Source organism: Bos mutus, chromosome X, assembly GCF_027580195.1.
Source record: "Bos mutus isolate GX-2022 chromosome X, NWIPB_WYAK_1.1, whole genome shotgun sequence".
NCBI lineage: Eukaryota > Metazoa > Chordata > Mammalia > Artiodactyla > Bovidae > Bos > Bos mutus.
This window is the reverse complement of record NC_091646.1, coordinates 130,451,088-130,471,467: the sequence shown is the minus strand read 5'-3', so window position 1 is coordinate 130,471,467 and position 20,380 is coordinate 130,451,088. Positions and strand designations below refer to the sequence as shown.

Here is a 20,380-nt window from a genome sequence, read left to right as displayed (position 1 = left end):
CCCATAAACGGCAGCCCACCAGGCTCCCCCGTCCCTGGGATTCTCCAGGCAAGAACAGTGGAGTGGGTTGCCATTTCCTTCTCCAGTGCATGAAAGTGAAAAGTGAAAGTGAAGTCTCTCAGTAAATGTCCGACTCTTAGCGACCCCATGGACTACAGCCCACCAGGCTCCTCCATCCATGGGATTTTCCAGGCAAGAGTACTGGAGTGGGGTGCCATTGCCTTCTCCGAGTTTTACCTTCACTCCCCCTTTAAAGACCAAACAGTCCCCTTCTGAACTCCTGAGAGTTAGAATTTCAACGTATACATTTTGGGGAAAGGGAGAAGACGGAATTCAGTCTATAAAAATGAAGAAACTATGCTGGTTCTCACTACAGAAATCATTGAGAGTTTTCCTCATATGTTGAGTATTGTGATAAAAATATCCATAGACTACCCTCTCAAATTTAAAACTATCTCAATACAGAGGTAAAAATATGTGAGGTACAAGGTAGAAATGCATGACCTCTTGACACATTTTAATGGGACACTCTGCAAATTAGGACGAGAAAACTGGGTTTTATATAAGCGATGGATTGAAATGTTTGTTGTTTTCTCTCTCAGTCGTATCCAACTCTTTTGCAATCCATGGACTATGGCCCGCCAGGCTTCTCTGTCCATGAGATTCTCCAGGCAAGAACACTGGAGTGGGTTGCCATTGGCTTCTCCAGGGAGTCTTCCCAACCCAGGGATCACACCCAGGTCTCTTGCATTGGCAGGCAGACTCTTTACCACTGAGCCACCAGGGAAGCCTGAAATGACAATCCTTTAAAACTTTGAATGTCAAAGGATATAACCAGGAATTCCTTCTAGATTCATTGTATTAGAAATTATGCTATTAGATTTGTATTGGAAAGTCAAGTGCATGTAATATATATATATATATATATATATAATGCTAGCAGCTATGTGTGTACAAAAAATCATTTTAGTCCTCTCTGACTCTTTGCGAGCTTATGGACCATAGCCCACCAGGCTCCTCTGTCTGTGGGATTCTCCAGGCAAGAATACTGCAGTGGTTTGCCATTTTCTTCTTCAAGGGATCTTTCCAACCCAGGAATCGAACCTGAAGGTGGATTCTTTATGACTAGTGCCGAGACCTGACAAAGACCAACAGAATATCTCGTGTAGATAGAAGAGCAGTCTGTTGATGACCTGGAATTATGAATTCTCTTGTATCCTACAGATTAGAAGCGACGTGCTACAGCTTTCCATTGGTGCTGGTCCTCAGGTCGGGTAATTTGGCCCCTCAGGAGAGAGGTAGAGATGTTTTTGGCTGTCATAAGTAGAGAAGGGGTGCTTCTGACGTCTAGGGCATGGGAGCCACGGAGGCTTCTATAAACGTCCAGGACAATACCCTGCAACCCAGTTGAAGCTGGCCCCCCGTATCGGTCCTGCCAAGGCTCAGAAAGTCCAACGACATTCCCAGTGTTATCTACAGCATCACTCAAAGTTTTTTTTTCTTTTTTCTTACAATTGAGCTATAGTTTATTTACAACATTGTATTAGCTTCAGGTGTACAGCAAACTGATTCAGTTGTACATATGTGTGTGTATGTAAATGTATATATATATATAATTTTCAGATTATTTTTCAGTATAGTTTACTACAAGATGTGTATTATTATAGTTTCCTGTGCTATACTACAGGTCATTGTTGCTTATCTAGTTTATACCTAATAGGGTCTCCCTGCTAATTCCAAACACGTAAGGTAAAGCTTTCCTTGTGTATATTTTTTGCTGTTGTTGATTTTTCCCTTTTTTTGGCCACAACTCCTGGTATGTGGAACTTTACAGACCATAAAAGGAACCCACACCCCTTGTAGTGGAAGCGTGGAGTATTAATCACCGAACCTCCAGGGATGTCTGAGTTTTCCTAGTTTGACACCGTCACTCATCCAAGACAATTTTTTTTTTTTTAAATTCTCTTATGATAGCTTTCTCATGACTTGTTCCCATTCGCCATGAGGATTCAGCAGAATCGTTTGCTCGTTTCCCATGACCAAAGACAGAACTGGAGCCTTCTCCACTGCCCCAGTGCTGTTCTCGGCTGTCCCCTGTAATTAACCACCTCACTTTCTAGTCCACTCCTTCCCGTTAGGCGGACAGCCCCTAATGCGATTCTAAACGGCCTCATCACTCTTCTCCTCCTCCTCCATTTTCCATAGAACCTGAATGAATTTAAATGTTAGTGGGCATAGGTGCTAGAGTAGGTGGATGGTATTTCAGAATTGCTCTTGCTGCTGTTTTAAATAATGCAGAGGCAACGTGTTGAAACGTTTCCTGTGAAAGGATATAATAGGAAATTTCTGTCCCTCCTACCTCCTCATTAGAGTGATTTAAAGCCAAGACTCAAGCCTAATGAATAATAAATGCCTCGCGTAAAATTTTATTCCAATGAGGAACGAGGGCACAAGCCCACTTGTACAATATTAGGATTTTGAAAATGACTTTTTAACTACTGACTGGGATTCTGACTCAAAAGCGTAATTCTGAGTTAAGCTATTGAAAAAACACTCTACTGTTTTCAGGATTAGCTCAAATAACGTAGGTGACATGAGTGAAAGTCGCTCAGTCGTGTCTGACTCTTTGAGACCCCATGGAATATAGAGTCCATGGAATTTTCCAGGCCAAAATAATGCAGTGGGTAGCCTTTCCATTGGAGAAGGCAGTGGCACCCCACTCCAGTATTCTTGCCCGGAGAATCCCATGGATGGAGGAGCCTGGTAGGCTGCAGTCCATGGGGTCGCTAAGAGTCGGACACTTACTGATCGACTTCACTTTCACTTTTCACCTTCATGCGTTGGAGAAGGAAATGGCAACTCAGTCCAGTGTTCTTGCCTGGAGAATCCCAGGGACAGGGGAGCCTGGTGGGCTGCCGTCTATGGGGTCGCACAGAGTTGGGGACGACTGAATCGACTTAGCAGCAGCAGCAGCAGCAGCCTTTCCATTCTCAGGGAAGCTTCCCAACCCAGGAATCGAACCCAGGTCTCCTGCATTGCACACAGATTCTTTACCAGCTGAGCCACAAGGGAAGCCCAAGAATACTGGAATGCATAGCCTATCCCTTCCCCACGGGATCTTTCTGACCCAGGAATTGAACCGGGGTCTCGTGCATTGCAGGCAGGTTCTTTACCAACTGAGCTATCACAGAAGCCCCAGATAATATATAAAGGTATCTTATTTTCCTTTGGGGATATCAAAAAATTACTTTTCCTTTCCTTTCCTTTTTTCTCCTTTCTATTCTTATGCTCCCATTTGATGGCCAACTGTATATTCATCAAACAGGGTTTAAAGAACCACCAAAAATCTACTAAGACTATTTCTTACTTTTGAACTACTTTGCTCAGATTCTGAAAAATTGCATGGGGTAACCAGTTACCGATTGTCTGGTTGTTTTTAATGAATGAGTGTTCCACAAAAAAATATTGTTTGCATAATTTCTTGATTCCGCACATAAGTGACATCCTATGATATTTGTCTTTCTCTGACTTACTTCACTTACTATGACAGGCGATCCACTTGTACCAACAAGAGCCCAATTTCAAGTGAAAATTATAAGTAAATTCAGGGTACTTTTGTTAAATCGGAAATCAAAAGTTTCAAACCTGTGATTTGCTGTTCATAGATTGTTAAACATTTAGCATCCGATTTTCTAATCTTTGGGCCTCAAAATGATTTTGCAGTCAAGACAGATGAAGCTATAACGGCAGTATGTTTTTGTTGCTTAATCGCTCAGTTGTGTCTGACTCTTTGTGAACTCACAAGACTGAAGCCCGCCAGGCTCTGTCCATGGGATTTATGTAGATTTGATTATCTACAGATAGATATATATATCCTTTATCCATATACTCTCTCTGTAGTCTTTATATATATACATATATATGTTTCTACCTATATATATATATAAATACATATATATATATTTAATCCATTATCATGATCTGTGTAACACTGGAGAAATCTCATGGACAGAGGAACCTGGGAGGCTACAGTCCATGGGGTTGCAAAGAGTCATATACAACTGAGCACGCACGCTCTGTATGTATCATTATTTATCTATCTATTATTATCTGGAGAGGCCAGAAAGAATGAAAACCATAGTCACAGAAAACTAACGGAACTGATCATATGGATCACAGCCTGGTGTAACTCAGTGAAACTATGAGCCATGCCACGTAGGGCCACCCGAGACGGACGGGTCATAGTGGAGAGTTCAGGCAAAATGTGCCTCTCTAAGTATCTGTTATCTATTATTATCTACCTACCTATCTGTTATAAGTATCTGTCATCTATCATCAATATCTGTCTAACTACATATTTATTAGCAATATCTATCTTTCTGTCCATTCTCTGTATTTCTTGGAGAAGGGCATGGCAACCCACTCCAGTATTCTTGCCTAGAGGATCCCAGGGACAGAGGAGCCTGGTGGGCTATAGTCCAAAGGGTTGCAAAGAGTTGGACATGACTGGAGCGACTTTGCACGCACGCACACACGCACCCATCTCTATTCAATCCTTATTGTTTATTGAGTCCGTATTTGCAAACTCGTCAGCCCACTAAGATTTATTCTGTAACCCCCAAGTCAGTATTCACTGTCTCCAGGTCTTTCTCAGGCTTTCGCTGAGCAGGCAGCCATTTGTCGCCTGTTAGGCCAGTTTCCAAGTGCAGTGGAACACAGTCACTCTCTTTTCTCGTGTTCCTTCCTATAAAGTTCTGTTCCTATAAAGTATACTGCTTGTGGTCTGTTGAGTGCTGCACATTTCCTGTTTCTGGGCTTTTGAGGGGCGACTTTGCGATTTACCATGCCCCCACCACTGCCCGTGAAGGGCTGAGGTGCTGTCTAGCATCTTAAACACAGCAATGCTGTGATGTGTTTCACGGAGCAAAATGCACGTGTTTGTTGAGGGGTGAGTCACACGCTGTGAGCTCAGTGTGAAAGAATCAGCAGTGTATGTTCAGTGAAAGCAGAAGTGCTCCTTGCTAAGTGGTGTCCGATTCTTTGCGACCCTGTGGACTGTAGCTGGCCAGGCTCCTCTGTGCATGGGGTTTTCCAGGCAAGAATACTGGAGTGGATTGCCATTTCTTACCATTACATAATGTCATCTTTTAACCTGGGAAGACAATGATTCCTCAGGGATGCACTAACTCTGGCTCCTGTCATAGTTGAGTGGGAGTGAAGATATTGGTATTCCTTCTGGATTTTATTTTCTTTTTTTCTTTTTATTTTAATTGGAGGCTAATGACTTTACAATATTGTAGTGGTTTTTGCCGTACATTGACATGAATCTGCCACGGGTGTCCATGCGTTCCCCATCCTGAATCCCCTTTCCCACATCCCTCCCCATCCCATCCCTCAGGGTCATCCCAGTGCACCAGCCCTGAGCACCCTGTCTCATGCATCAAACCTGGACTGGCGATCTGTTTCACATATGATAATATGCATGTCTGGATTTTAAAATCTTAGGTGAGCTTGAAAACGTTAAGCAGACTTCAGACATGTAATGTGAAATGAAAGGAAACATATATATTGGTTTCACCCCAGGTTCCTGGCACAGCTCCTGGGAGCATCTTTTATGTTTATTATTACTTCTTAAAATTGAAGTATAGTTGATTCACAGAGCCATGCCTATCTCTGCCGCCCAGCAAAGTGATTCAGTTATACACATATATTACATTCTTTCTTTTTGTATTATTTCCCGTGATGAGATTTATCACAGGATATTGTATAGAGTTCCCTGGGCTGTACGGTAGGACCTGATTGTTTATCCATTCTGTATACAACAGTTTGCATCGGCTCACTCCAAACTTCCAGTCCATCCCCTCCCCTTCCTTGACAAGCACAACTCTGCTCCCTCTGACTGTGAGTCTACTTCTGTGTCCTAGATAAGTTTATGTGTGCTGTATCCTAGAAGCATCTTTTCTTCTGACAGTTGGTTTTGGCCCCTTTTGCAGACTCAACCTTCCTAAATCCCTCAGAACTTCGTGGGTGATCAGCTCAGTTTAGTCGCTCAGCCCTGTCCTTCCCTTGGCGAGTGACTGCAGCAGGCCAGGCTTCTCTGTCCATCACCAAAACTCCTGGGGGACGCCAGTGTCTTTGGTTCTATTCAGGAGCCTCTCAGTGGGGCCCCTGGGTGGGGGCTCATCACCGGCAAGACCCCGCCTTGATTAGGACCTCGGAACTCCCCATCTTCAGAGCGCAGGTGGGGCGGGAAGATTAGGACTTTGGAACTCCCCATCTTCAGAGTGCGGGCAGGCGGGAGGCTGAGTTAGTGACCGAGCTCCCCTTGATGAAACCTCCGTGAAAATCCCCATCTTAAGGGGTTCAAAGTTGATCCCAGCAGGTCAACACAGTCCCATGTCGGGAGGGTGGTGCACCCCAGCTCCTCGGCAGGAGTTGGGAGCGGGAGGGGACAGAGCTCATGTACTTAGGACCCTTCCTGACCTCAGCCAGTGTATCCCTTCATCTCACTGTTCATCTGGATCTTTCTTTATATCCTTTTTTTTTGGTGTGTGCCTTAAAAAAATATGTTAGAGTATAGCTGATTAATGGCAACCCACTGCAATATTCTGGTCTGGGAAATCCCATGGAGAGAGGCGCCTGGCGGGCTACACTCCATAGTGATGCAGAGAGTCAGACATGACTGAGCAACACACAGCTGATTAACAATGCTGTGGTAGTTTCAGGTGGACAGCAAAGGGACTCAGCCAGACATATACACACATATCCATTCTCCCCCAAACTCCCCTCCCATCCAGGCTGCCACCTGTCCTTGAGCAGAGTTCCCTGTGCTGTCCAGCAGGTCCTTGCCGGTTCTCCATGTTAAATACAGCAGTGTGTCCATGTCCATCCCAAATTCCCTAACTATCCATTCTCCCTACCTGTCCAACCGGGAAACCACAAGTTTATTCCCTAAGTCTGTGAGTATGTTTCTGTTTTATAATTTCATTTATATCATTGCCTTTTAGATTCCAAATATAAATATCATATGATACTTGTCTTTCTGTTTCCGACTTATTTCAGTCAGTATGATCCTCTCTAGGTCCATCCACGTTCCTGCAAATGGCATTATTTCATTCCTTTTTATGGCTGAATAATATTCCATTGTATCTATGTACCACATCTTCTTTATCCATTTCTCTGTTGGTGGACATTGAGTTTTTTTTTCCATGTCTTGGGTATCGTAAACAGCACTGCAGTGAACGCTGGGGTGCATGAATCCTTTTGGGCCATGTTTTTCTCTGGGTGGATCCTTTATTATATTGTTGATAATAAAGTCTGACACTGTTTCCACTGTTTCCCCATCTATTTCCCATGAAGTGATGGGACCGGATGCCATGATCTTAGTTTTCCGAATGTTGAGCTTTATTAAGCCAACTTTTTCACTCTCTTCTTTCACTTTCATCAAGAGGCTCTTTAGTTCTTCTTCACTTCCTGCCATCCTTTATTATATTTTTGATAGTAAATTTGTAAACGTAAGTAACTTTCCCTGAGTTCTGTAAGCTGGTCTAGGAAATGATCAGACCGAAGCAGGGAGTGATGGGAACCCAAATTCACAGCCGGTTGGCCAATCTGGGTCTTCCAGGTGACCTCTGGTGATGGCCTTCCTGTGGGGCTGAACCTGTGACCTGTGGGGTCTGCACCAAGCCCAGCTAGTGTCATATTGAACTGCAGGAACCCAGCTTACTGGGGGACCTCACGCACATGTTTGGTGACCAGAAAGCCAGTGTTGTGGTTGGATAGTGAAGGACAGGCCCTCAGAAGTGAGTTCTCCCTAGGTGATTTTTACTGTATATGTGAGATATGCATCTCTCCATTCAGGTTTAAAGTAAAATGCATATGTTGCATCATGAAGCAATAGGTGGAGTTTCTGGTTTGTATGTTTTGCTTTTTGCTTATTTTTTAAGCTTTTGTTATTTTTAAATTTTTTAAAATTTTATATTGGTGTACAGTTGATTTACAACGTTGGCTTAGTTTCACATGTACAGAAAGGTGATTTATTTGTTGAGTTATCTGAGTCATTTGAGTGATTTATTTATGGCTGTGCTAGGTCTTCATCGTTACGAGCTGGCTTTCTCTAGGTGTGGTGGTGTGGGCTTCTCATCGCAGTGGCTTCTCTCGTTGTGGGGCACGGGGTCCCGGCACACGGATTTTAATAGTTGCAGCACATGGGTTCAGTAGCTGCGGCTCCCAGGCTCTCGAGCACAGGCTCAATGGTAGTGGTGCGTGGGCTTAGTTGTTCCGAGGCATGTGGGCTTCCTGGACCAGGAATACAACCCGTGTCTCTTGCCGTGGGTGGCATATTTGCCACTGAGCCACCTTGGAAGCCCTGGAAAAGTGATTTAGTTGTCAGTTTAGTTCAGGTCAGTCGCTCAGTTGTGTCCAACTCTTTGTGACCCCATGAATCGTAGCACGCCAGGCCTCCCTGTCTTTCACCATCTCCTGGAGTTCACTGAGACTCACGTCCATCCAGTCAGTGATGCCATCCAGCCATCTCATCCTCTGTGGTCCCCTTCTCCTCCTGCCCCCAATCCCTCCCAGCATCAGAGTCTTTTCCAATGAGTCAACTCTTCTCATCACGTGGCCAAAGTACTGGAGTTTCAGCTTTAGCATCATTCCTTCCAAAGAACACCCAGGGCTGATCTCCTTTAGAATGGACTGGTTGGATCTCCTTGCAGTCAGAGGGACTCTCAAGAGTCTTCTCCAACACCACAGAGCCACCTTGGAAGCCCTGGAAAAGTGATTGAGTTATACATATACATATATCCCACAGAAGGAAATGGCAACCCACTCCAGTATTCTTGCCTGGAGAATCCCTTGGACAGAGGAGCCTGGAGGGCTACAGTCCATGGGGTCGCAGAGATGGACACGAATGAGCGACTAACACACACACACACACACACACACACACACACACATACATATACACATCCATTCTTTTTCTGAATCTTTTCCCATATAGGTTATTAGAGAATATTGAGTATAGTTCCCTGCGCTCTACAGCAGGTGCTTGTTCGTTACCTTTTTATATATAGTAGTCTCTATATGTGAATCCCAAACTCCTAACTTGTCCCCACCAACACCACCTTTCCACTTTGGTAACCGTAAGTTTGTTTTCTATGTCTGAGTCTGTTTCTCTTTTGTATGAGTTTGTTTGTGTCATTTTTGTTTGTTTGTTTGTTTGTTTTTAAGAATCCACATGTACATGACATCACATGACATTTGGATCATTTTTGCAGGGGAAGGTCCACATATTCAAAGTTTTGTAACAATGATTGTCCTTTTTTTTTTGGAAGGGAAGAGGGAAATGGCGTTGCTTTTTCTGGCTGTCTGAGAAATACAAGAGTTGAAAGCATCCATTCATAAAACTATTTTAGGAATAGTGTGTATCACAACGTAACAACCATATCAGAGTCGTGTTCATCCTCCTCTGTGAACTGAGGCAATAAAAAAAGGGACTCACTTTAGGAGGGCTTGATTTCTTTGACCAAAAGCCCATGTCATCCACGCAGAGCAATTTTAACGGGCAGACAGCCGTATTTCTCTGAAAATGAACTGCATTTGCCAAACATCTCTATTCAGACTGGAGCACGAAGGAGCTGAGGCACAATAGTGACTCCATTCGCTTGCCTTTGGGGAAAAAAATTGGCGTTCTACCCACGCCCATCCTCATCTCACTCACATAGGGCTGCTCACTTGCGAGATGCTTTGTGACCCCGTGGACTATAGCTTACTAGGCTCCTTGCTCCATGGGATTCTCCAGGCAAGAATACTGGAATGGGTTGCCATTTCTTTCTCCAGAGGAGCTTCCCAACTGAGATCGAACCCTGCCGGGAGCCAGCGTGGGGAACTCTGCCCATGGCAAAGGTCATGAGGAAGGAGGCTCGGCATACGCAAAGGCGGGGTTAGGAGTTCCCCTGGAAATTCTCGAGCATCTACCCCCAAAATCAGAGTCTGCTTGCTTCACTACTTTGTGCTCTCACCTACACCTCTGACTTTACGGGGGGCTCTCCCCCACCACCTCTTTCGGAGAAGGAGTTAACTTAGAGCTCCAGTTAATAATAATTCCTGGGCTTAACAGGAGTGTGTCAACCTACAATCTCCTCTGAAGGTTCTCTAGCCTGCCTTACGGGCTTGTCTGGCCACATGTGATTGCTCCCAACTGTGAGAGGCACGAGATGCTTTAAACCTTCTAAAAACAGGTTCTTTAGAGAAGTTAGAAAACGATTAGTATAGTATAGTGGGCTGATTAGAAATTGTATTGGTGAAGGGTTTTTCATTTGTTGAGCCAGTGTTTGCTGCTAAGTCCCCACATCCCCTGCCCTTATACACATTAATGAATATATAGAAGAAATAAGTATTAACCTTTGATATTAATCACGTTAGACCTTAGGCTAAGCAAATTCTTTCCTTAATTAAAACCCACTACACCCTCACCCTATAGGAATGCAACTTTATCTGGTACCTTCGGAAGGTGGCGTCTGTTTTAAGAATAATCACCCCTGGAGAAATAAGTGTTCTGGTTGACTGACCGCTGTCACAAGGAGAGGGTCATAAATTGTCAGCAGGCCCTCTGGCCAGAAGATGATGTAACACCCCTAAGACCTCTGTATACATTTGTATGAAGCACCTGACTTTAAGTCAGGACTGCTGACCCCCACGTGACTTTTGTATAACATCTCAGTGTATAAAAACAGACCCTGGAAAAATAAAAAATGGGATCAGTTCCTAGAAAGACTGATGTCCCCATGCCGTTCTTTCTCTCATCTTCTGGCTGAATTTCATCTGGGGCGTGGAGGCTCATCAAGCCTACTAATTATGCCTGGGCTTCCAAGATCTGACCGGGGAGGCCTTAGTGTCTCCTCTCCTTTGGGAGAACGGGAGGACACCTGTGGCCTATGTAGGTGACGTAAATTCCTTGCCTTGGAATTTTATTAGCTTTTCACATAAACCAAGTTATTCAGCCTCTTTTCTCCACTGAATTTTCCTGCTGAGCTATCCTCATTCTATTACTCTTTATATCTCTAATTAATATTTAATTAAAGCCAGTGTATTCGCCGACGCCGTCTCTCCTTCAAATTTCCCTGGATCCACCGCGGCTGGACCCCGGCAGAACCCGGGTCTCCCACATTGCAGGCAGACGCTTTAACGACTGAGCCACCAGGGAAGCCCCGTGTAGAGTGAAGGTAAGTCAAAAAAAGAAAACCAAGTATCAGTTATTAACACCTGCACGTGGCATCTAGAAAAATGGTAGAGGTGAACCTGTTTGCAGAGAAGAAATGGAGGTGCTGACGCAGAGAACAGGCTTGTGAAGACACAGTTGGGGAAGGAGAGGCTGGGATGAATGGGAGAGAGTAGCAGTGAGCAGCATTGGCACATACACGCCAGCATGTGTAAAACAGACAGGTCGTGGGAAGCTGCTTTATAACACAGGGAGCTCAGCCTGATGCTCTGCGATGACCTGCAGGGGTGGCATGAGGGCGGGAGGCAGGCTCAGGAGGGAGGGGGTTTGTGTGTGCCTGTGGCTGATTCACGTCGTTGGACAGCAGAAGCTAACACAATACTGTAATGCAATTATCCTCCAGTTGAAAAAAAAATTACTGTTTAAAGAATGATTTAAATCGCCTTCCCCAGAGCGTCTTCAGTGTCTCATTTTTGTCCACTGTGCCTGTTAGTCACCTTGAATAGTCAAGACATAGTTTATCACCAGCATGCCCGTGTGCCAAGCAGAGATGCATACCCAACTGAAAGTAGACTCTCTTCCGGGAGAAACTACCCAGGAAATTACACACACACACACACACACACACACACACACACACCTGCACACAAAGCTATTTTTTGTAAAAGTGCATTTGAATATAGCTTTTCTTTTTCAGTCCATATAGAAAGCAAAAGAAAGTGCAATTGCTCAGTCATATCCGACTCCTTGTGACCCCATAGACTGTAGCCCACCAGGCTCCTTCGTCCATGGGATTTTCCAGGCAAGAGTACTGGAGTGGGTTGCAATTTCCGTCTCCAGGATATCTTCCTGACCCAGGGACTGAACCCTGGTCTCCCGCATTGTAGGCAGACACTTTACCATCTGAGCCACCAGAGAAGTCCATAGAAATCAAAGGAGACTTCTAATGTTTTAAGATGTGACTACACACACACACACACACATCTGCACACAAAGCTGTTTGTGTAAAAGTACTTTTGAATGTTGGTTTTCTTTTTTAGTACATATAGAAAATAATTTAAACAAAGCAGACTTGTAATGTTTTAGGATGTGACACTGTATGGTAATGAAATGTAGCCAGAGCCTTTGGTCCTTGCCTGCCATATCCTCCACCTGCCTTTTGTTTGTGGAAAATGTTAGCCGAAGGAACACTTTAATCAGAGAAGGCAGAATGTGCAGAAGCAAAGGAAAGCCGTCAAAGCAGACCAAATAATAATCATGTACTCACTAAGCAAAGCCAAGGCCCTTTAGTTCCTCCTCAAGGACTATAGAATATTCTGACCCATGTCCTGCGATGACATGACTGACTAGATGGACATGAGTTTGAGCAAGCTCCGGGAGTTCGTGATGGACAGGGAGGCCTGGCATGCTGTGGTCTGTGGGGTCGCCAAGAGTGGGACACGACTGAGCGACTGAACTGAACTGATGTCCTGTGAGCTGTTTATAGATACTGAAACCCCCACCAGGTGGAGAAGTTAACGACGTGATGACCAGACTGAAGCCAGGACATAAACTCTCTTGATTCTGGGAACTGGCCTCAAGACATGGGAAGAAACCGACCCTGGAAGTGAAGATCAGCTGCAGTTGAAACAACCAAGGATCAGACCACCGCTGACCAGCTTCAAGATGACTTGTCAGAGCTGACTGTGTGTTTCAAGAAGCCTCCTCCCTTTGTCTATAAAAGCTCTTAGCCCCCAATTGTCAGGGGCAGGTAGTCAGCCTTTGTACAGGCTCCCGCCCCCACCCCTGCCCCACAAGTGCCAGCAACAAAATAAAGCAAACTTTGGTGTCCAGCAACCTGGCTTCCTTATTGCCTTTTGGGCTGCAAGCAGACGGACCCGGCTTTTGGTAACAGGAGCAGACACTGATTGTCATTTTAAATGAATATATGTGTATATATATTTTTAATCTTCAAAACTATTGAGAGTAAATAAATGATTATTGCCAAAAAAAAAGAAGAAGAAGAGAGAGAGATTTCTAAAGTAAAATGCCATACCTAACAAAAAGCTTGAGTTCCTGGAGAAAGAGGGGGAGAGCTATTAGCGAATTGATTGAACTTAGTAACAATTGCTTTTCCGTGGTGAAGGAGAAGTGTTTATTAAAATAAGGCTTTGGACTTCTTCCAGAACTGACTGTCTTTCTGCGCAATCATTGAGCCTGGGTCAAGAATGAAACCCTTAAACAATGTCAAGCAATTATAAGAGCGAAGCAATCCCTTGATTCTGCCTGACGCTGGGAGGAAGGACATTGTATGTATCCATGACTCAACTACCCTATGCTGGTTACCAATTTTAAAAATGTAAAACCGTAAACTGAGCTACAGCCCAAGGCCATTGTTGAATTGTCTGTCCAAGTGCAGACTGTTAAAGGTGCAGACACTATTGGAATTCTTCTGCTAGAATTTGTTTCTCTTTGGAAATTCCTCTGCTAGAATTTGCATCTCTTTGTTTTATTTTTGGTTCAAAAATATTCAGAGAGATTGATGTGAAGAATATCCAAAAGCACTTCCTTTCTGGTGAAGAAAATATAACAGAGCTACACAAAGGGTTGGTTTAATTTATTATTTTGATATAGATCTAAGAGGATTCCCAGGTGGCTCAGTGGTAAAGAATTTGCCTTCCAATGCAGGAACCTCAAGAGATGCGAGTTCAATCCCTGGGTCGGGAAGGTCCCCCTGGAGGAGGAAATGGCAACCCACTCCAGTATTCTTGCCTGGAGAATCCCATGGACAGAGGAGCCTGGCGAGCTACAGTCCATGGGGAAGCCAAGAGTCAGACACAGCTCGAATTCATTCAAGCCTTAAGGTCTGAGTGAGCTTCCCTTCCCTTGTGAGGGATTCAAGCTTCTGTTCCCCTTCTTCCTAGAGCAGACGTGTACCAAGAGCAGCCCCTGTGTACTTGCCCCAAACCTTGCGGGTGCCACCTTGAATTGATGAGGATGGTAACTCACAGCATGCAGGCTTGCCATGGTGGGTGGTGGGCGGGATGCTGAGCGGGAGATGGAGAAGGACAGACATCCCAATGGACTTCATGGGAGGGATATTGCTTATGCATGGAGACAACCTCTTACTTCATCACTTCCTTCTGATTCACTCAGGCTGTTCAGATTAATTAAGTACTTTCACATGTTCACAGGGAATGCATCGCTGCCTGTCTTCATTGCATTTGAATATCTAAGTCAAGGTCACCTTGGTGTTGGAAAAAAATCCGTTTCCTGAAGCCTAGGAATGCCTCTGTGCTTTACCAGATCTTAGGAATGTTGGAAACGGAGGTTGCTTTAGAAGCCATTTTATTCAGCATCCTTATTTTTTTAATGATAAGTTTTTTTTTAATTGTATGTATTTATTTATTCTTGGCTGTGCTGGGTCTTCGTTGTCATGCAGGCTTGTCTCTGGTTGTGGCGAGCGAGGGGCTACTCTGTTGTTACAGTTGCATGGTCTTCTCATTGCAGTGGTTTCTCTTGTTTCACAGCACAGGCTCTGGCACACGAGCTTCAGTATTTGTGGCATGTAAGCTCTGTAGGTGCTGCTCATGGGCTCTAGAGCGAACGCTCAGCAGTTGTGACGCACAGACTTAGGTGCTCCCTGGCACGTGGGATCTTCCAGGACAAGGGATCAAACCTGTGTCTCCTGCATTGGCAGGTGGATTGTTAACCAGTAGTCCACCAGGGAAGCTCCTCACCAGCCTTGTTCTATTGTTGGAGGAAGATCATGTCGATTCGTAAAGATGAATGAGTTCTGGTTGGATCGTGACTGAAATACTTCACTGTGGACGAGCTCACCAATAACGTTTATATCCTGATTGTAGAAAACAAGTCTGCTATAAATAATTGCAATAACGGGATTTGTGCAGCTGCTGAGAAAAATTTGAGAGACATTATAAAGACAAATGCAACTTGAAACTCCTTCTCTTAATAATGTTTAAAACCCCTGAGTTTTCATTTTAGAATTTACTCTTTATTGAATCATTGAGGAGTATACAGTTTAAATTATTAAGCAAGTGACAGAACCATATTTAATCAATTCTGTTTGCTGTGCTGTGATTCAGATATATGTCAGATTACCTCACTTGCTGATTGCTCTTGGAAAAGTTTCCACTTTAAAAATTAAAGTTTTAAAATACGCCTTTGATATTATTACTTGTTTTTCTCCACAAATGTATACAGGTGCCTGTTGTCTGACCTATTTAATGTGGTTTGACACTAAACCAGACTTAATATTTTCAGTAAACTAGTACCTTTTGTGGAGAAGGCAATGGCACCCCACTCCAGTACTCTTGGCTGCAAATTCCCATGGATGGAGGAGCCTGGAAGGCTGCAGTCCATGGGGTCGCTGAGGGTCGGACATGACTAAGTGACTTCACTTTCACTTTTCATTTTCATGCATTGGAGAAGGAAATGGCAACCCACTCCAGTGTTCTTGCCTGGAGAATCCCAGGAAGGGGGAGCCTGGTGGGCTGCCGTCTATGGGGTCGCACAGAGTCGGACGTGACTGAAGCAACTTAGCAGCAGTACCTTTTGTGGGGCTTCCCTTGTGGCTCAGCTGGTCAAGAATCCGCCTGCAATGTGGGAAACCCAGGTTCGATCCCTGGGTTGGGAAGATCCCCTGGAGAAGGGAAACGCTATGCACTCCAGGTATTCTGGTCTGGAGAATTCCATGGACTGTGTAGTCCATGGGGTCGCAAAGACTGGGACACAAATGAGCACCTTTCACTTTCAGTTTTCAGTACCTTTTGTGAACTTAAAAAATGCACAACCTTAGGGCTGTGTGTCAGGTTTTATTTGGGGCAAAAGGAGGACTGCAGTCTGGGAAACAGCCCCTGAGATAGCTCTGAGAAATGGCCCCAAAGAGGTGTGGAGTGGGGAGGTCAGTATGTTTGTGATTTTGGTGAAGGGGAAATACATACAATCAAGCACACACACACACACACACACATATATATATATATATATATATATTTTTTTTTTTTTTCCCCTGTAGAAACTTTCTGCTGGTCTCGTGAGGGTTACTGCTAGTCACGAGGAACAGTCATCACCATAAAAGATCTTACTGCTTTTCTAGACATGAGGAGATACAAGAATCAGGCTCTCAGAATCAGCTCCTGGAAATATCTAGCCATCTGAAGACCTGTCCTATCAGTCTTTCCCAGAACACAGATGCCTCCTGTCTGCTCTCCACCCTGAGCCCCTTTCAGGGGCTGTTGAAGGTCAGCAGCTGGAGCAGCACCTGATTGAATCCTTGTAGAGGTGGATGGCAGATGCCCACGGCAAGTGCCGATGCGTGGTTGACACTTTGGCTAAGCATGTCAGTGTCTGAATTAATTCATTATAAGTGGAAATCCATTTACCACATGTGCTGTGCTGTGCTTAGTCGCTCAGTCACATCTGACTCTCTGCAACTGCATGGACTGCAGCCTGCTAGGCTCCTCTGTCCATGTGAATTCTCTAGGCAAGAATACTGGAGTGGGTTGCCGTGCCCTCCTCATTTAGCACATGTAGAGCTAACTTGTTTTTGGTTGTTGTTGACAGAAGTGCTCAATATATCTTGTCTGTGCTAAGTTGCTTCACTGGGCTGCCCACCAGGCTCCTGCTGCTGCTGCTGTTGCTGCTGCTAAGTCGCTTCAGTCGTGTCCGACTCTGTGCGACCCCATAGACGGCAGCCCACCAGGCTCCACCATCCCTGGGATTCTCCAGGCAAGAACACTGGAGTGGGTTGCCATTTCCTTCTCCAGTGCATGAAAGTGAAAAGTGAAAGGGAAGTCGCTCCTATATCCATGCAATTCTCCAGGCAAGAATACTGGAGTCGGTTTCCGTTTCCTCCTCAAGGGGATCTTTCCAACCCAGGGACTGATTCTGTGTCTCTTTCATCTCCTCCATTGGCAGGCAGATTGTTTACCACTAATGCCACCTGGGAAGCCCCATTATATCTTTAAACACCCCAAATAGTTAAGCTTATTCATAACTCAGTCAGCAGAGCTGCCTTCTCTCAAATTTTTGTTCAGGGCAACCCAAGGGAGGGGGCTGGTCAGCATCACGTACTGACCCTTAAATGATGAAAGAGCCAAGTGACAATAATTGTGTTGTCTCTCTCGGCATTTTTTTTTTTTTGCAATCTTTTATTGCAAAATATGACATACATATAGAAAAGTATGTGAAACATAAATGTTCTACTGAATGAATTATGACAAACACACTTGTGTAAGCACCACCCAGGTGAGGAAACAGATCTCCCCAGGTTTCTACAAATTCCCTCCAGCCTCCTCCCAGACACGGCTTTCTCCCTCCCTGTCCCTCTTTGCTAACTTCTGCCTGATTTAGGTTACTGCACCTATGTCTCTTCATGCCTCTTTCATTTTGCCTGCTTCCCACGTGACATAAACAGAACTATACACTGTGAACTCCGGTGTCTCTCTTCTTTCTCGTAACATTCAGTTTAGTTGCTCAGTCGTGTCCAACTTTTTGTGACCCCATGGACTGCAGTGTGCCAGGCCTCCCTGTCCATCACCAACTCCCGAAGCTTGCTCAAATTCATGTCCATCGAGTCTGTGATGCCATCCAACCAGCTCATCCTCTGTCATCCCCTACTCTTGGCAGTTGAAGCAACCTAGACTTGGACATACTATAGAAAAATCAGAATTATTAACTATACAAAATAAAGCATTCAGTCAGCTGTGAGTTGTCATCTTCATAGCTGGATGTCAGCGGCAGTGAAGACCACTTGGAAAATAGTCATTCCGCTACCAAAGCTCAATGGACGTTCCCACCTTGGTGTAAGGTGTTGGGTGTGACGTGAGTGGTGAGCTGGAGAGATAAACAAGCACCAAGCTTTCTCTTGCCAGTTTCCTCTGACCTGTATTTGCTCATTGCGTAGTCATGGTTTTCCCACAAAAAGCAGGAGACGGTGCCATTGAAAACACACACACACACACACCCCATCAAAAGGAAACCAAATTCTTCTGTGGTCTCCAAGCCCTGATCACTGTTATATGCTTCACCACGTGTCTCTTTGGCTCTGGTTGGCCATGAGCAGTGGCTTCTAAGATGACGGGCAGAAGACAAGGACGGACGCCCTCCTCTCACTTTATCCTGGAAGCCAGTGGAGGACCTCGGGCTGACAAAACTACCAGCCTCACTCCTGCCTTTGGTTTTCAAGGCCTTGGCATCATCCTTCACGCCCCTCCCCAAACCCCATCCTGCATCCCTGGAAGAAACAGTGCGTGCTGGCTCTTTGCTGTTTGCTGTGAACACCCTTCCAATCCTGGGCTTCCCTGGTGGCTCAGATGGTAAAGAATCTGCCTGCAATGCAGGAGATTCAGGTTCAGTCCCTGGGTCAGGAAGATTCCCCTGGAGAAGGAAATGGCAACCCACTCCAGTATTCCCGCCTGGGGAATCCCATGGACAGAGGAGCCTGGAGGGGCTGCAGTCCATGTGGTTGCAAAAGGGTCGGACACGACTGTGCGACTGAACAACAACAACACTGCACCATGCCTATATCACTTTCCTAACTAATTGTAAACAGGATACAGTGTCCCTGTATCCTGTGCCCTGTGCGAAGATTGAGTTGTTCAGAGGATCAGGCTCCTGTGAAGCAACACGAAGCATTTCTCTTTCAGCGTCACCTGTCTTGTGGGCTTCCCTGGTGGCTCAGCTGGTAAAGAAACCACCTGCAATGCAGGAGACCTGGGTTTGGTCCCTGAGTTGGGACGATCCCCGGGAGAAGGGAAAGGCTACCCACTCCAGTATTCTGGCCTGAAGAATTCCATGGACTGTATAGTCCATGGGGTTGCAAAGAATCAGACACGAACGAGTGACCTTCACTTAGACTCATCTGTTAGAATGTCCTGGTGTCACTTGGCTCCATTCTCACTTTTTAAAAACATTTTGGTAGTTTTGTTTTTTGATATGATCACACTGCTATATTTCTTTATTTTTACTTTATTTATTCATTTTCTGCTGCACTGGCTGCTGGTGGCTGGGTGGGCTTTTGTCTAATTGTGGGGTGCGTGGGCTCCTCTCTAGTTGTGGTGTGTGGGCTTCTCATTGCAGAGGCTTCTCTCGTTGTGGAGCGCAGGCTCTAGGGCACGTGAGCTCAGTAGCTGCAGCTCCCAGCTCTGGAGGACAGCCTCAGCAGTTGCTGCACACGGGCTTAGTCGCCCCGAGGCATGTGGGATCTTCCCTGACCAAGGATCGAACCCGTGTCCCCTGTATTGGCAAGCAGATTCTTAACCACGCTGCCATCAGGGTACAGTGCCCCAAAGACTGCCCTGTGTGAACATTGAGTTGTTCAGAGGATCAGGCTCCTGTGAAGCAACACAAAGCATTTCTCTTTCAGCGTCACCTATCTGTGGGCTTCCCTGGTGGCTCAGCTGGTAAAGAAACCACCTGCAATGCAGGAGACCTGGGTTCGATCCCTGAGTTGGGACGATCCCTGGGAGAAGGGAAAGGCGATCCACGCTGCCATCGGGGAAGTCCTATTTTTATTTTTTGCATTTTTGCATTTTGTTTTCTCATGCTTTTTTAACGTAGGTAGAGTTGACGTGCAGTGTTATATGTAAGTTACAGGCGCAGAAGACAGTGATTCAGTGTTTAAAGGTTACAGTCCACTTATAGTTATTGTAAAATACTATATTCCTTACATTGTACATGTTTTCACTTAAAGACCCAAGTTTACACTCAACAGGTAGAAAAGGATGTGGGTCATCCAACCACAAAGTTAAAAGTGACCTGATAACAGAATCTTGTTGTTATGTCCAACTCTGCAACCTCGTGGACTGCAGCCCGCCAGGCCTCCCTGTCCATCACCATCTCCTGGAGCTTGCTCAAACTCACGTCCATTCAGCTGGTGATCATCCAGCCATCTCATCCTCTGCCACCCCTTCTCCTCCTGCCTTCAATCTTTCTCAGCATCAGGGTCTCTTCCAATGAGTCAGCTCTTCAGGTGGCCAAAGTATTGGAGCTTCAGCTTCAGCATCAGTCCTTCCAATGAACATTCAGGACGGACCTCCTTTAGGATGGACTGGTTGGGTCTCCCTGTCATCCAAGGGACTCTCAAGAGTCTTCTCCAGCACTGCTGTGCTACAGAAATGCTAAGTGGTCTGACAAAGTCCTGTGGCGTGTGTAAAT

At 45.2% G+C, this 20,380-nt stretch overlaps 1 long non-coding RNA gene across 2 annotated transcripts in view; it reads left to right on the top strand.

Moving 5' to 3' along the window:
* LOC138986347 (uncharacterized) overlaps window positions 1-20,380 on the top strand; it is a 182,591-nt gene that overhangs the window by 3,948 nt on the left and 158,263 nt on the right. The window contains exon 2 of one of the 2 annotated variants that reach the window (XR_011463180.1): window positions 11,085-11,225. The exons of the other annotated variant lie outside the window; for it this stretch is intronic. This is a non-coding gene — a long non-coding RNA (uncharacterized lncRNA). The remainder of the gene's footprint in view (window positions 1-11,084; window positions 11,226-20,380) is intronic. 2 annotated transcript variants of the gene reach the window in all.